The sequence below is a fragment of the Pongo pygmaeus genome, chromosome 13, assembly GCF_028885625.2.
Source record: "Pongo pygmaeus isolate AG05252 chromosome 13, NHGRI_mPonPyg2-v2.0_pri, whole genome shotgun sequence".
NCBI lineage: Eukaryota > Metazoa > Chordata > Mammalia > Primates > Hominidae > Pongo > Pongo pygmaeus.
The window spans coordinates 114,792,753-114,808,719 of NC_072386.2; the positions used below are offsets into that span (position 1 = coordinate 114,792,753).

At 44.4% G+C, this 15,967-nt stretch overlaps 1 long non-coding RNA gene across 2 annotated transcripts in view; it reads left to right on the forward strand.

Annotated features, from left to right (window-relative positions):
- LOC129044017 (uncharacterized) overlaps positions 1-9,456 on the forward strand; it is a 21,989-nt gene extending 12,533 nt beyond the window's left edge. The window contains exons 3-4 of one of the 2 annotated variants that reach the window (XR_008504590.1): positions 130-201; positions 9,270-9,456. This is a non-coding gene — a long non-coding RNA (uncharacterized LOC129044017). The remainder of the gene's footprint in view (positions 1-129; positions 202-9,269) is intronic. The other variant, XR_008504589.1, reaches the window with a different exon arrangement.
- Positions 9,457-15,967: the final 6,511 nt, after the last annotated feature.

Below are 15,967 nucleotides of genomic sequence, written 5' to 3' on the forward strand. Positions count from 1 at the left end.
TTCAACCAAGTGTGGACAGCCGTGTGGAAATACGATTGGACAAAAAGGGAATGATCTAATGCTAACAGATGGAGTGGGGAAAGCCAGCAGGGCCTGTCTGTCTAGATTCCTCTTGCCCTCTCTCAACAGTGCTCCTTCCTTCCAAGTATGGGACAGGACCCCCTCTGGAATGGGGATCTTGTGACCTACAAGCCAAACAAAGTAAGTCAGATAATTTATTTATGGCCAGTTTTTACATAGAAAGCAGAGGGAAAGTTGGAGTAATATTTTTAAGGTTTTATGGTTAGCTTCGGGTAAAAGGGGTTCTGGTTTCTATGAACCGCCATAGGGAAGAAGGATTCTAGTTTCTATGGCTAGCCTTGGGGGAGAATGGGACTTAGAGATAGAAGGGCAGGAGAAAGCCAGAGAAAAAGATTTTGCCTCAGTGGCTTAGGCCTGTAATCCCAGCACGTCTGGAGGCCAAGGCAGGCGGATCACCTTAGGTCAGGAGCTCAAGACCAGCCTGGCCAACATGGTGAAACCCTGTCTCTACTAAAAATACAAAAAATAACCAGGCGTAGTGGTGACATCTGTAATCCCAGCAACTCAGGAGGCTGAGGCATAAGAATTGCTTGAACCCAGGAGGTGGAGATTGCAGTGAGCTGCCAAGATGGTGCCGCTGCACACTAGCCTGGGAGATAAAGTAAGACTCTGTCTCAAAAAAAAAAAAAAAAAAAAAGAAAAAGAAAAGAAAAGAAAAAGAAAAAAAAAAGGAAAACTTTTGTATCTGAGGCCTTCATTTTGAGCTCTTGTTTTCTGATCCTAGCAAAACACAGTTCTCAGTACATTCTATAAAGTTCCTTGGGCTGGGTGCAGTGGCTCATGCCTGTAATCCTAGTTCTTAGGGAGGCAGAGGTAGGAGGCTAGCTTGAGCCCAGGAGTTCGAGACCTGCCTGGGCAATATAGTGAGACCCTGTTCTCCACAAAAAGGAAAAAAAAAAAAGGGACAAAAAATGAAATAAAGTTCCTTGGGGAGTCCCCAGCTAAGGTCGACCCTCATTTGCCCAGTCCAATAACACACCCTTTCCTGGCACTGCTCCTCCGCTGGCTCCTTCCTCCTTCTCCCTCGCTCCAGTTTCCTGGTGTTACTAAACTCCTAGTCCCCAAGTCCTTGTCTCAGGCTCTGTTTTGGAGAAAGCTCAAACTAAGATATGAAGGGTGGTATCTGGTGAAGTCACAGCCTGCTGACTGAGCTAACCAGAATCCTCCAGAAGTGGGCAGCTGACAGATTGCAACAGAAAGGGCGGAAACTCACCAGACATCTAGGGTCAGGAGAATCTGTTCTTGGAAAATAGGCTGCCAGTGAGGTGCCCATCTCCTGCCCCCTGAACACAGGATTTGAACCTGAGAAAGGGGACTTGTCATTTGTCGGGGACCATAGAAGTATACTTACTTTAACTGCTCCCAGATGATGGCACATAAAGTTGCCTGGGGGAGACCTAGAACTAGAGCAAAGAGACCAAGGAACATCACCTGTGAGTCCACCTGGAGTAAGTGGGCAGAGGTGAGTGGCCTGACAACATGAGGCTCAGGGAAGTTGGACTTTTTAAGTGCTTTTTGTTTTATTTTTTAGTTTTTGTGTTTCATTTTTGAACTTGTTTGTTTGTTTGTTTTTGTTGTTTGTGTTTTTCTGTTTTTGAGATGGAGTCTCACTCTTGTCACCCAGGCTGGAGTGCAGTGGTACAATCTTGGCTCACTGCAACCTCCGCCCTCCAGTTAGGCTGGGCACAGTGGCTCACGCCTGTAATCCTAGCACTTAGGGAGGCCAAGGCGGGAGGATCACGAGGTCAGGAGTTCGAGACCACCCTGACCAACATGGTGAAGCCCTCTCTACTAAAAATACCAAAATTAGCCTGGCATGGTGATGCGCGCCTGCAATCCCAGCTACTCAGGAGGCTGAGGCAGTAGAATCGCTTGAACCCGGGAGGCGGAGGTTGCAGTGAGCTGAGATCGCACCATTGCACTCCAGCCTGGGCGATAGAGGGAGACACTGTCTCAAAAAGCAAAACAAAACAAAAAAAACCTCTACCTCCTGGGTTCAAGCAATTCTCCTGCCTCAGTCTCCTGAATAGCTGGGATTAGACATGCCTGCCACCAAACCCAACTGTTTTTTGTATTTTTAGTACAGAACAGGTTTCACCATGTTTGCCAGGCTGGTCTCGAACTCCTGACCTCAAGTGATCCATCTGCCTTGGCCTCCCAAAGTGCCGGGATTACAGGAGTGAGCCACGGCACTCAGCCATGTGTTTTGTTTTTTGAGACAAAGTCTCACTCTGTTGTCCAGGCTGGAGTGCAGTGGCATAGTCTTGGCTCACTGCAACCTCCACCTCCCAGGCTCAAGCAGTCCTCCCACCTCAGCCTCCCAAGTAGCTGGGACTTACAGGTGTGTGCCACCATGCCCAGCTAATTTATGTGTTTTTTGTAGGGATGTGTTTTCACTCTGTTGCCCAGACTGGTCTCAAACTCCTGGGCTCAAGTGATCCACCCACCTCAGCCTCCCAAAGTGCTGGGATTACAGGCATGAGCCTTTTTTTTTTTTCTATTTATTTTTTTTGAGATGGAGTTTTGCTCTTGCTGCCCAGGATGGAGTGCAATGGTGCAATCTCGGCTCACTGCAGCCTCTGCCTCCCAGGTTCAAGCAATTCTCCTGCCTCAGCCTCCTGAGTAGCTGAGATTACAGGCGTCCACCACCACACCCAGCTAATTTTTTGTATTTTTAGTAGAGACGAGGTTTTGTCACGTTGGCCAAGCTGGTCTTGAACTCCTGGCCTCAGGTCATCCACCCGCCTCGGCCTCCCAAAGTGCTGGGATTACAGGCGTGAGCCACTGCGCCTGGCCTTTTTTTTTTTTTTTCTTTTTTTTTATGTTGCTTTGACAGAAAACAGTTGTTATCTTTAAATCTAGAAGAGATCATTGGATCAATAAAACATTTTAGAAAGCCAATGGAAAAGTGAACCAAAAACCTGAAAAAAAATAAATCACAGTAAAATAAAGACAAATGACCAAGAGAAAAAAATGAAAATGTCAAAGGCATTAGAACCAGAGTGACTCCATCTTGAATAGGGGCTGGGTAAAATAAGGCTGAGACCTACTGAACTGCATTCCCAGGAGGTTAGTTAGTTGGCACAAAGTCATAAAGCCCTTGCTGATAAAACAGGTTGTGATAAAGAAGCTGACCAAAACCCACCAAAACAAAGATGGCAACAAAAATGACCTCTGGTTGTCCTCACTGCTCGTTATACACTAATTATAAGGCATTAGCAGACTAAGAGAGATTCCCACCAATGCCATGACAGTTTACAGATGCCAAGGCGACATCAGGAAGTTACCCTATATGGTCTAAAAGGGGGAGGAACACTCAGTTCCGTGAATTGCCTGCCCCTTTCCTGGAAAACTCATGAATAATCCACCCTTTATTTAGCATATAATCAAGAAATAACTATAAGTATACACAGTTGAGCAGCCCATGCTGCTGCTCTGCCAATGGAATAGCCATCCTTTTATTCCTTTACTTTCTTTTCTTTTTTTTTTTTTGAGATGGAATCTCACTCGTTGCCCAGGCAGGAGTGCAATGGCGCGATCTCGGCTCACTACAACGTCTGCCTCCCGGGTTCAAGCGATTCTCGTTACTCAGTCTCCCAAGTAGCTGGGATTACAGGCACCCGCGACCATGCCTGGCTGATATTTGTATTTTTAGTAGAGACAGGGTTTCCCCATGTTGGCCAGGCTAGTCTCGAACTCCCTACCTCAGGTGATCTACCCGCCTCGGCCTCCCAAAGTGCTGGAATTACAGGTGTGAGCCACGGTGTCCGGCCCTTTTTTTATTTTGAGACAGAGTTTTGCTCTTGTCGCCCAGGCTGGGGTGCAATGGCACCATCTCGGCTCACTGCAACCTCTGCCTCCTGGATTCAAGCGATTTTCCAGCCTCAGCCTCCAGAGTAGCTGGGATTACAGGCACTTGCCACCACGCCCAGCTAATTTTTGTATTTTTAGTAGAGACGGGGTTTTGCCATGTTGGCAAGGCTGGTCTCGAACTACTGACCCCAGGTGATCCGCCCATCTCGGCCTCCCAAAGTGCTGGGATTACGGGTGTGAGCCACCACACCCGGCCTTTCCTTTACTTTCTTAATAAACTTGCTTTCACTTTATGGACTCACCCCAAATTCTTTCTTGTGCAAGTTTCAAAAACCCTCTCTTGGGGTCTAGGTTAGAACCCCTTTCCAGTAACAAAAGGATGTTTAATTATTTCTAGTAGGCAAAAAAGGCAAAGTAGGCCAGGTACGGTGGCTCATGCCTGTAATCCCACCACTTTGGGAAGGCAGAACATCTGAGGTCAGGAGTTTGAGACCAACTTGGCCAACATGGTGAAACCCTGACTCTATTAAAAATACAGGAATTAGCTGGGCGCGGTGGCAGCTGCCTGTAATCCTAGCTACTCGGGAGGCTGAGGCCGGAGAATTGCTTGAACTGGGAGGTGGAGGTTGCAGTGAGCCAAGATGGTGCCACTGCACTCCAGCCTGGGTGAGAGAGTGAGACTCCGTTTCAAAAAAAAAAAAAAAAGGCAAATTGATATGTCAAAATACTATCTTTTGCCTATCAAACTGGCAATGATTTTAAAATGTTAGTGCCTAGCACAGTGTGACAGATTGCTATTACTATTATCATCATTATTGTTTTAAGAGATGGGATCTAGCTATATTGCCCAGGCTAGACTCTGGGCTCAAGTAGTCCTCCCACCTCAATCTCATGAGTAGCTGGGACTACAGGCGTGTGCCACAGCACCCAATTCACACTGCTGTTTATTCCCTCAAAATACATTCTATCTTCCATAGTAACAGAATTTCTGGTGGCATAAGAATGCTCAGATACAGACTGTATTTCCTAAACTACTCTGTAGCAGATGTGGTCATATGACTAAGCTCTCATCAATGGAATGTGCCGGGAGTGATTGTCAGGCCTCTGAGCCCAAGCTAAGCCATCATATCCCCTGTGACCTGCACATAGACATCCAGGTGGTCTAAAGTAACTGAAGATCCACAAAACAAGTGAAAACAGCCTTAACTGATGACATTCCGCCATTGTGATTTGTTTCTGCCCCAACCTAACTGATCAATGCACTTTGTAATCTCCCCCACCCTTAAGAAGGTTCTTTGTAATTCTCCCCACCCTTGAGAATGTACTTTGTAAGATCCACCCCCTGCCCCCAAAACATTGCTCCTAACTCTACCGCCTATCCCCAAACCTATAAGAACTGATGATAATCCACCACCCTTTGCTAACACTCTTTTCAGACTCAGCCTGCCTGCACCCAGGTGAAATAATGGCCTTGCTGCTCACACAAAGCCTGTTTGGTGGTCTCTTCACACAGACACGTGAGACATTGATGTGTTTCATTTTAGTTTCATTTGTGCTAGTTGGGGTCCCAGCAGGAAAGGGATGGTACCCTCAAATTGAGTAATTTGAGAAGAGTTAAAAAAAAAAAAGGAAAATTTACAAAGGTGTGTGTCAGGCCGCTGAGCCCAAGCTAAGCCATCACATCCCCTGGGAACTGCACGTAGACATCCAGATGGCCTGAAGCAACTGAAGATCCACAAAACAAGTAAAAACAGCCTTAACTGATGACATTCCACCATTGTGATTTGTTTCTGCCCCACCCTAACTGATCAATGTACTTTGTAATCTCTACCACCCTTAAGAAGGTTCTTTGTAATTCTCCCCACCCTTGAGAATGGACTTTGTGATATCCACCCCCTGCCCGCAAAACATTGCTCCTAACTCCACCACCGATCCGAAAAACCTATAAGAACTAATGATAATCCCACCACCCTTTGCTGACTCCTTTTTCGGACTCAGGCTGCCTGCACCCAGGTGAAATAAACAGCCTTGTTGCTCACACAAAGCCTGTTTGGTGGTCTCTTCACACGGACGCATGAGACAGTGTGGACAGTATATAATAAATAATTTGTTGGCCCAGGAGGTCAAGGCTGCAGTGAGTCATGATTGCACCACTGTACTCCAGCCTGAGTGATAAAGCAAGAACCTTTCTCCCTCTCTCTCTCTCTTTTTTTTTTTTGAGACTGAGTCTCACTCTGTCACCCAGGCTGGAGTGCAGGGGCGCGATCTCGGCTCACTGCAGCCTCTGCCTCCTGGGTTGAAGCGATTCTCCTGCCTCAGCCTCCTGAGTAGCTGGGATTACAGACATGTGCCACCATGCCAGGCAAATTTTTGTATATTTTTTTCTTTCTTTTCTTTTTTTTTTTTTTTTTGAGACGGAGTCTGGCTCTGTCGCCCAGGCTGGAGTGCAGTGGGGCCATCTCGGCTCACTGCAAGCTCCGCCTCCTGGGATCACGCCATTCTCCCACCTCAGCCTCCCGAGTAGCTGGGACCACAGGCGCCCGCCACCATGCCTGGCTAATTTTTTGTATTTTTAGTAGAGACGGGGTTTCACTGTGCTAGCCAGGATGGTCTTGATCTCCTCGCCTTGTGATCCGCCCACCTCGGCCTCCCAAAGGGCTGGGATCACAGGCATGAGCCACCGCACCCAGCCAAATTTTTGTATTTTTAGTAGAGATGGGCTTCACCATGTTGGCCAGGCTGATCTCGAACTCCTGGCTTCAAGTGATCTGCCTGCCTCAGCCTCCCAAAGTGCTGGGATTACAGGCATGAATCACCTCGCTCGGTCACAAGATCCTTTCTCAAAACAAACAAAAAGAATTTGCTGGCCTCGGCTCCTGGTTCCTGGGAGGTAATCTTCAAATCCCTGGAACTTCCTGAGTAAAAAAAGTAACTTTGATATTCATGATGGCTCCCATGAGCCACACCTGATGGTTTAGGTGACTAGTGGTTCCTAGGAAGTTTATGCTAATCAGAAGACAAGGTAGGGTCAGAGTGGAGACTGACTATGCCAGAAAGTCCAACTGTTTGATAAGACAGCTGGGGCTTTGAGTCACCTGATATCAGCCCTATCTCTGGGGACAGCTAGGGGACTAAAGGTTGAGTTCAACCTCATGGCCATTATTTAATCAGTCTATGAAATAAAGCCCCAATAAAAAGTCTGGACACTGTCATTTAAGTGAGCTTCCCTGCTTGTCTATACTATGCACACTGATGTGCTGGAAGGGTAACAGCTCCCTGAGGATGATGGAAGCTTGATGTTTGGGACCCTTCCAGACCTTGCCCTACGCATCTTTTTCTTTGGCTGATTCTGGTTTGTATCTTCTTGCTAATCATATGTATCATGCTATCCTGAATTCTATGAGTCACTGAAACTGCCTTTGCAAAATTATGACTGAGACAGTGAAAAAGACCTAATTTAACCAACTCCATCTTGTTTCTTTCTTTTTCTTTTTTTTCTTTTTCTTTTTTTTTTTTTTGAGACAGAATCTCTCTGTCACCAGGCTGGAGTGTAGTGGCGTGATCTCGGCTCACTGCAACCTCCGCCTCCCAGGTTCAAGAGATTCTCCTGCCTCAGCATCCTGAGTAGCTGGGACTACAGGCACGCACCACCACGCCTGGCTAATTTTTTGTATTTTTAGTAGAGAGGGGTTTCACCATGTTGTCCATGCTGGTCTTGAACTCCTGACCTCAGATGATCCACCTGCCTTGGCCTCCCAAAGTGCTGGGATTACAGGCGTGAGCCACTGCACCTGGCACCCCATCTTGCTTCTAACCTCCAAACTGTCCTTGCTCATTCCTGGGCGTAGGCTGAACTATCTTTGAGAGAAACCCAGTTTATAGTTTATAGTTTAAAACAAAGACATTAATAGCCCTTTCCCAAAGCAGACCTTCTTGCTCGGGGACTAGATTGCCTTTGTAGGACTAACATTAGCCACAACATTAGAAATTATGGTTTAGGAGTCAGGCAGCTGGAGGCTACAAGATTATAACCCTCCCTAGACTGCCACTAAGGTCAGTGCTTGAGATATTTTGCAGACCCTGCACTTGATGGATCAGCTAGCATCACCCGGAAAAATAAACTGGCTTATCTGATCTTTTGGTCCCTACCCAGGAACTGACTCAGCACAATAAGGCAGCTTTGACTTTCTGTTATTTCATCCCTGACCAATCAGCACTCCTGGCTCACTGGCTTCCCCCCACCCACCAAGTTGTCCTTAAAAACTCTGCTCCCCGAATGCTCAGGGAGACTGATTTGAGTAATAAGAAAACTCCAGTTTCCCACACAGCCAGCTCTGTGTGAATTATTCTTTCTGTATTACAATTTCCATGTCTTGAGAAATCAGCTCTGTCTAGGCAGCGGGGAAGGTGAACCCCTTGCACAGTTACATTATTCTAGAATGTTTGAACCTGAGGGAGTAGTGAGGATCCCTGGATTTGTAGTCAGCTGGTTAGAAGTGGAGGTAGTCTAGGAAACCCCAAACTTGCAGCTGATGTCTGAGTCTTCTAGAGGACTGTGCTCTTTATCTTGTGAAATTTGGCCAGACTATGAGCAGTTGGTGTCAAAAGTCAGTGCAGGCAGAGGGTTTAGGAAAAGTAACAGGAGGTGATGCAGTACCCCTGGGCGAGCAACAACGGGGAGCTCTTATCTTTTCCAGGCCTTAGAGACTGGAGAAAGGAGCAAATAAAAGCTTAGAGAGAATGACATGAAGCAGACACATCCGACAGGAGCTGTGACTTTCTTTTCTTTTCTTTTCTTTTTTTTTTTTTTTTTTTGAGACAGAGTTTCACTTTTTCACCCAGGCTGGAGTGAAGTGGTGCAATCTTGACTCACTGCAACCTCCACCCACCAGGTTCAAGAGATTCTCCTACCTTAGCCTCCTGAGTAGCTGAGATTACAGGTGCCCGCCACCACACCTGGCTAATTTTTGTGTTTTTAGTAAAGACAGGGTTTCGCCATGTCGGCCAGGCTGGTCTCGTACTCCTGACCTCAGGTGATCCACCCACCTTGGTCTCCCAAAGTGTTAGGATTACAGGCATGAGCCACTGTGTCTGGCCAGGAGCTGTGGCTTTCAATAAAGGGACACAGGCAACTCCCAGTGATGAGTGAGCCAGAGCACTTGGTGCCCTGATCTCTTGACTCCATCCTCTGATCTCTTACTGGTGTCTTCCATTGGCTGAACTAAACTGGAAGCCAAAGGACAAGGAAATCTATAGAGGTCAGCTCCAAGGCACAGAGCAGAACAGAGCATGTATCTGGAGAAGCTAATATCCAGTTCACTTGCCCCAAACAAAATCTTCTGCTCTCTACCGCCTTTCCCTCTCCTTTCTTGCAGAATAAAATCAAATGAGGACCTGGAGGGCCTTTGATCACAGAGTTGGAGACAATCCCCCAGGGGATGGCAGATGAAGATGAAGGAAGTACAGTCCCAGAATGTTTTCAGTGAGAACTGCCTCCTCAGCTTGGGGCTTCTTAGCTTTAGATTCTTATGTGAAAAAGAAAGAAATGTCCAGCTTGCTTGAGTAACTGTGTTTTCTGATCTTTTTGCTATGGCGGTTTAGCCTATATCCTAACTGATGTCATTGGTATGGACATGATAATCCAGGCTCTCTGCTACGTTGGAGAGAGGGTAAATGGGTACAATATCTCTCAAAGACAATCCAATATGATATGTCAGGAGCTTTAAAAGTTTAGATCCTGTAGTTCATGATTCTATTTCTTGGAGTTTAAGAAAATAGAAATATTGGCACAAGTATATTCAATTACAAGCCATTGATGTAATTTTCATAAAAAATCAAGAATAGAAGCAACCTTAAAATATATACAATAATAAAAGAACAATTAATAGATTATGGTCCAGCCTGGCCAACATGGCAAAACCTGTCTCTGCCAAACAAACAAACAAACAAACAAACAAAATCCAAAAAATATTAGCCAGACGTGGTGGCACACATCTGTAATCCCAGCTACTCAAGAGGCTAAGGCATGAGAACCACTGGAGCCTGGGAAGCAGAGGCTGCAGTGAGCGGAGATTGTGCCACTGCACTCCAGCCTGGGTGACAGGGTGAGACTCTGTCTCAAAAAAAAAAAAAAATAGATTATGGTTCATCCATACATGATGCTGTATGATACAACCAGTACAAATGATTCTTATTTATTATTTTATTTTATTTTATTTTATTTTATTTATTTTGAGACAGAGTCTCGCTCTGTCACCCAGGCTGGAGTGAAGTGGTGTGATCTCAGCTCACTGCAACCTCTGCCTCCTGGGTTCAAGCAATTCTCCTGCCTCAGCCTCCTGAGTAGCTGGGATTACAGGCACATGCCACCACGCCTGACTAACTTGTACTTTTAGTAGAGATGGGGTTTCATCACATTGGCCAGGCTGGTATTGAACTCCTGACCTCAGGTGATCCGTCTGCCTCAGCCTCCCAAAGTGCTGGCATTACAGGCATGAGCCACCACGCCTGGCCATTTATTCATTTATTTTAGGGACAGGACTTCACTCTTGCTCAGGCTGGCATGCAATGGCACCATCACAGCTCACCATAACCATGAATCCCTGGTCTCAAGCCATCCTCCTGCCTCAGCCTTCCAAGTAGCTAGATCTACAAGCATGCATGACCAACCCCTCCCCAATAATTTTTAAATATATATTTGTTTAAAGATGGGGTCTTTTTATGTTGTCCAGGCTGGTCTCAAACTCCTGGGCTTAAACGTTCCTCCCAGCTTGACCTCCCTATGTGCTGGGATTACAGGGGCAGATCACTGCACCTGGCCACAAATGATTTTTATATAGATCTTTAAATATGAGAAGATGCTAATAACATAATGTTAAGTGAAAAACTGGGATGTAAAAGTATCATCTCAATTATGTCAATATTCAAGGAAAAAAGACAAATGAAATATGCCAAAATAACAACAGTGATTGTCTCTGGATTGTGGGCAATATCTTTCCCCTTATTTCTACTTTTGTTTTCTTCCCAGTGTTCCTACAATAACTTATATTATTTTTTAAAATAAGACAAAATGTCCTGTTAAAAAGTATCTATGAAGAAATAAGTATCCATGAACCAGGAAAAATCTGTCCAGTAGAATTTCATCAATGTCCATGTGTCTTAGTCCCTTTGGGCTGCTATAAAAGAATACCATAGACTTGGTGGCTTATGAATGACAGAAATTTATTTCTCACAGTTCTGGGGTCTAGGAAGTCCAGGATCAAGGCACCAGCAGAGTTGGTGTCTAGTGAGGACATGCCTACTGTTCCACAGATGGCATCTTCTAGCTGTTTCCTCACATGGTGGAATGGGCGAGGGGGCTCTCTAGAGTCTTCTTTTTATAGAGGCATTAATCCCATTCATGAGGCTCCATCCTTATGACTTAATCATCTACCAAGGGCCCCAGCTTTTTTTTTTTTTTCTTTGAGATGGAGTCTCTGTCGCCCAGGCTGGAGTGCAGTGGCACCATCTCTGCTCACTGCAAGCTCCGCCTCCTGGGTTCACGCCATTCTCCTGCCTCAGCCTCCCAAGTAGCTGGGACTACAGGCGCCCGCCACCACGCCCTGCTAATTTTTTGTATTTTTAGTAGAGATGGGGTTTCACCATGTTAGCCAGGATGGTCTCGATCTCCTGACCTCATGATTCGCCCGCTTTGGTCTCCCAAAGTGCTGGGTTTACAGGTGTAAGCCACCATGCCTGGCCGGGCCCCACCTCTTAATGCCATCACATTGGGGCTTACAATTTCAAGGTATGAATTTTGGGGGACACAAACATTAAATCTTTGGCGCCATGTGATTCTGTCTCACTTGCCTTTCCTAGTGCCTGAATTTGGTTCTAATTTCCTATCTCTGAGACCTGCCCCATCTTCACTGTCTTCTAGTTGTACTATGGGTTGTTAACCTTGAATTTTCTTCTCAACTTCACTCGTGATTTGAAGGAAGTTCTAGTGCTCATCCATAGCTTCTCTGATACGGACTCCCACAGTTACCTGGGTGCTGACCTTGTTAGAGCCTACCTCCTAACAACTCTGAATAATTCTGAAAGGGATATGCCTTTCAGAATTATTTACTGCCTTTCAGAATTATCCCTTTCAGAATTATTTACTGCCAAATCATTTTCATCCCTCAGAAGTCTGGGTTCTGTTTATTTACAATGTGTATCTCTGGCTACTATGGAAAGTTTGATCCATGTCAACAATGGTGGCAGGGTGGGAAGTGGCAGGCTCTGTAGGGAAATGCAGACCAATTTTCAGCACCAAGGAGAGTTCTGAGGAAGCTGTCTCTGGGATGATCTCCTCATGACAGAATCCTTTTACCCTGGGGAGCTCATAAATACCCTGTAGGTCACATCCACAGGGAAGAATTGTGTACTATATCCCTAGGGTATCAAATGATTTCATCTTCCTATGTTAACTATAAGTGACTGGTAGTGGCTTCCCAAAGAGCTCTCTTGGGGAGAACAATGAAATCTTGTATACGTTTAACAGGAAATTATTCCAAGATTGATTAACGACTAATTAATTAATTTCCATAGGTGGAAAATGAATGAGCCGTGAAATGGTTGCTAGGCGTTTGCCAATGCTAGTCTAACCCTTAGAATATCATGATTCTTAGCTGAATAAATCAATCCTATCCTTCAAAAATCCTAATTCTTCATATTTGTTATTTGGCAAATATCTTGCTGCAGACTTGAACTTGTGCTTCATTTATTGACAGTTTTCTCTATTATCTTCCACTAGATGACTGAGTGTCTGCCTCGCTTTTTCTCATCAATACTTTGGCTCCCTGAACCTTAATCCACCAAGCTGAGACCTTGGACTTCTATTTTGGCTTTGATATCCTCCCAGGTGTCTGCCATTATCTATGACAGTCTGTGTCCTAAGAGTGGTCTTATTTCAATCTAGATGGACTTTTCTCCCAGTCACCAGAACGGTGACACCTCTTTGCATGCCTCTGTTTATGTTAATCAAGGGATCAACCCTAGGAATATCAATTCCAACCCGGGCCGGGAGCAAGCACATAGGCACCTTTGGGCTCTTTGATTTGATCTCTTTTCCTCCTGCTTTACTTTTCCATTTGTCTTTCCAGTCCTGACCATGCTGAATGCCAGCATCCTCCTGCCTACTCTTCTCCATTTTCCTTGAATACTGAGGAGCTCCAATTTAGAAAAGGCTACATTCAGAGCTTGCTTCAACCCCTGACCACCATCTCACTTATCTCCTATCCGGACTCCTGGCAGGATGCTCAGACTGCAAACACAAATATAGACCTCTGTGCCCGGCACAACAAGACATTAATCTCCTGGGTCTCAGCACCATTTCTTGTTCCCTCCAGGTATCTATGCTCAGGACTCCCCCACAGCCTTCTCAGTTCCATTCACTGAGAGACTCTCAAGGGTCAAAGACCAGGGATGCTTCCCTATAGAAAGGAGGAACAGAGCATGCTGAAATGGGTCTCTGGGATCTCCTGCCCATCTTGGAATCATCTTCCCTTTGTATATAATCAGACACTCTGACATTATTTTGGCTTATAACTATTATAACAGGCAGGCTGGGATGTTGGTCAGAATGGAGAGACTTGGGCCCTGTAGGAATCTGAGTACAATGATCAGCAGGATCTTGAGGGAGCATCTGAGCACAGAGCTGGGCTGTCACCCGTAGGTTCAACTTCCACAGTCTTTTGCTCTTTATCTTTTTCTGTCTCTCTCAGAACTCCAGGCTTCATGTCTTCCCTTTCTCCTTTTCTTACTCCTCCCTCTGTTCCCTCTGCTTTTCTTCCTTGAAAATAACTTTTAATTAATCTTGTTCTTATTTTAAAGTGATCTTTTTATTTGGAAAATACAGTAAAACATCAATAACTGATAATTCCATCATTCAGAGGCATCCACTATTACCATGTGCCATATTCTTCCAGTCTCTTTCTTTTTCTTTTTTTTAACAGAATGATTTCAAATTTGTTTATTATATATAACAATAAACGATCCCATCTTGGTTGTCAAATATTTCAACGATAGAAATACAGACAGTAAAACTGAAGTATTCCCTTTATACTCCTCCAACTTCAACTCCTTCTTAGAGGTAACCACTGAAATCTTTTGGGTTGTATATATTCTGGGTACTTAAGTTTTACATGCTTATGTATTAGTTGGAAATTATGTTTAGCCTCTTGAAAGAGACTGATGGAAGTAGAAATAGAAGCAGAGAAGCGTATTGTTTTCTCATGGAAAAGCAGTCTGAAGGTAGGTACCACAGCAGCTTCATGGTTGTTAGGGACCTGGATTCCTCTGAACTTTCTGCTCTTCTGTTCTTGGCGTTGGCTTCTATGACCCCATGGTCCAGAAGGTCTGTGGGAGTTCCAGCCATCATGTCCTTATTCAAGACAGAAGGAAGGGCCAGGTGTGGTGCCTCCTGCCTGTAATCCCAGAACTTTGGAAGGCTGAGACAAGAGGATTGCTTGAGCCCAGGAGTTCAAGACCAGTTCAAGACCAACATAGAGAGAACCCATCTCTACCCCCACCAAAAAAAAATTAGCTGGGCATGGTGGTGCATGTAGTAGTCCTAGCTACTTGGGAGGCTGAAGCAGGAGGATTGCTTGAGCCCAGGAATTCAAGGCTGCAATGAGCCGTGATTATACCACTGCCCTCCAGGTTGGGCAACAGAGTGAGACTCTATCTCAAGGAAAAAACGAAAGGAGGGAGAAGGAAAAATGGAATGACAAAGAGAAAGTGCCTTGGCTGTCAGTTTCCCTTTTAAAGAGCCTTCCCAGAAGACTGTCCTAATAACTTCAGTTTATATATTATTGGACAGAACTTAGTCATACAGCTATCTCTAGCTACAAGGGAGGCTGGGATCTGTGGTCTTTTAGCTAGTTATGTTGTACGTCTATTACTAAGGAAGAAAGGAAAATGACACTAGCTAAATAATTACATCTTTCTGTCACAATGTATATTTTTTGTTTTTACATAAATGTGATTATATCATATTTATAGATTTTCAACTTCATTTTTTCACATTCAGTTTACCTTGAGAATTTTTTCAATATCACAATATATAGTTCTCTCCTGGTCTTTTAAACTGACATCTAGCATTTCATCAGTTTATATTATGATTTATTTAACTACTCCTCCACTGATAAAAATTTAAGTGCAGATTCCTTGTGCAACGATTCTGCAGAATAGATTCTTGAAAAAAGTTTGCTCAAAGAGTATGTACATTTAAATTTTGGATAGATACTACCAAATTGTCGTCCAAAAATGCTTTATAAATTTACAGATCTGCCAACCATATATAAAAGGATTTGTTTTTTTCACATTATCTCCATCACTGGATATTACTATTTTATAGTTTATTAATTTGGAGGTAAAATGTCATTGACTATTATATTAACTTCTAATTTCTGTAATTATTTAAAGTTTAGGTGAATTTTACATTTATTCATAATTATTTGTATTTCTTCTTTTTGAATTTACTGTTCAGTTTTTTTGCCCATTTCTTGTTGAGTTGTTTCTGACAGATTTGTAGTAGTTCTTCATATATACTGAGTATTGATCTTTTTTTTTTTTTGAGATGGAGTCTTGTTCTGTTGCCCAGGCTGGAGTGCAGTGGCACAATCTCGGCTCACTGCAAGCTCCGCCTCCTGGGTTCATGCCATTCTCCTGCCTCAGTCTGCCAAGTAGCTGGGACTACAGGCGCCCGCCACCACGCTCAGCTAATTTTTTGTATTTTTAGTAGAGATGAGGTTTCACAGTGTTAGCGAGGATGGTCTCAATCTCCTGACCTTGTGATCCGCCCGCTTCGGCCTTCCAAAGTGCTGAGGTTACAGGCGTGAGCACCGCGCCTGGCCAAGTTTTGATCTTTTATCTGTTATATACATTACAAATATTTCTCTCATTCTGTTGGTTTCCTCTTAATATTATTTATGTGATATTTCATTATACAGAAATTTTATGTGTATTGTCATATCTGTCCATCTTTTTCACATAAGCTTGTCTTTTTAATGGAGATTTTCCTGCCATGAAATTATGAAAATATTCCTCA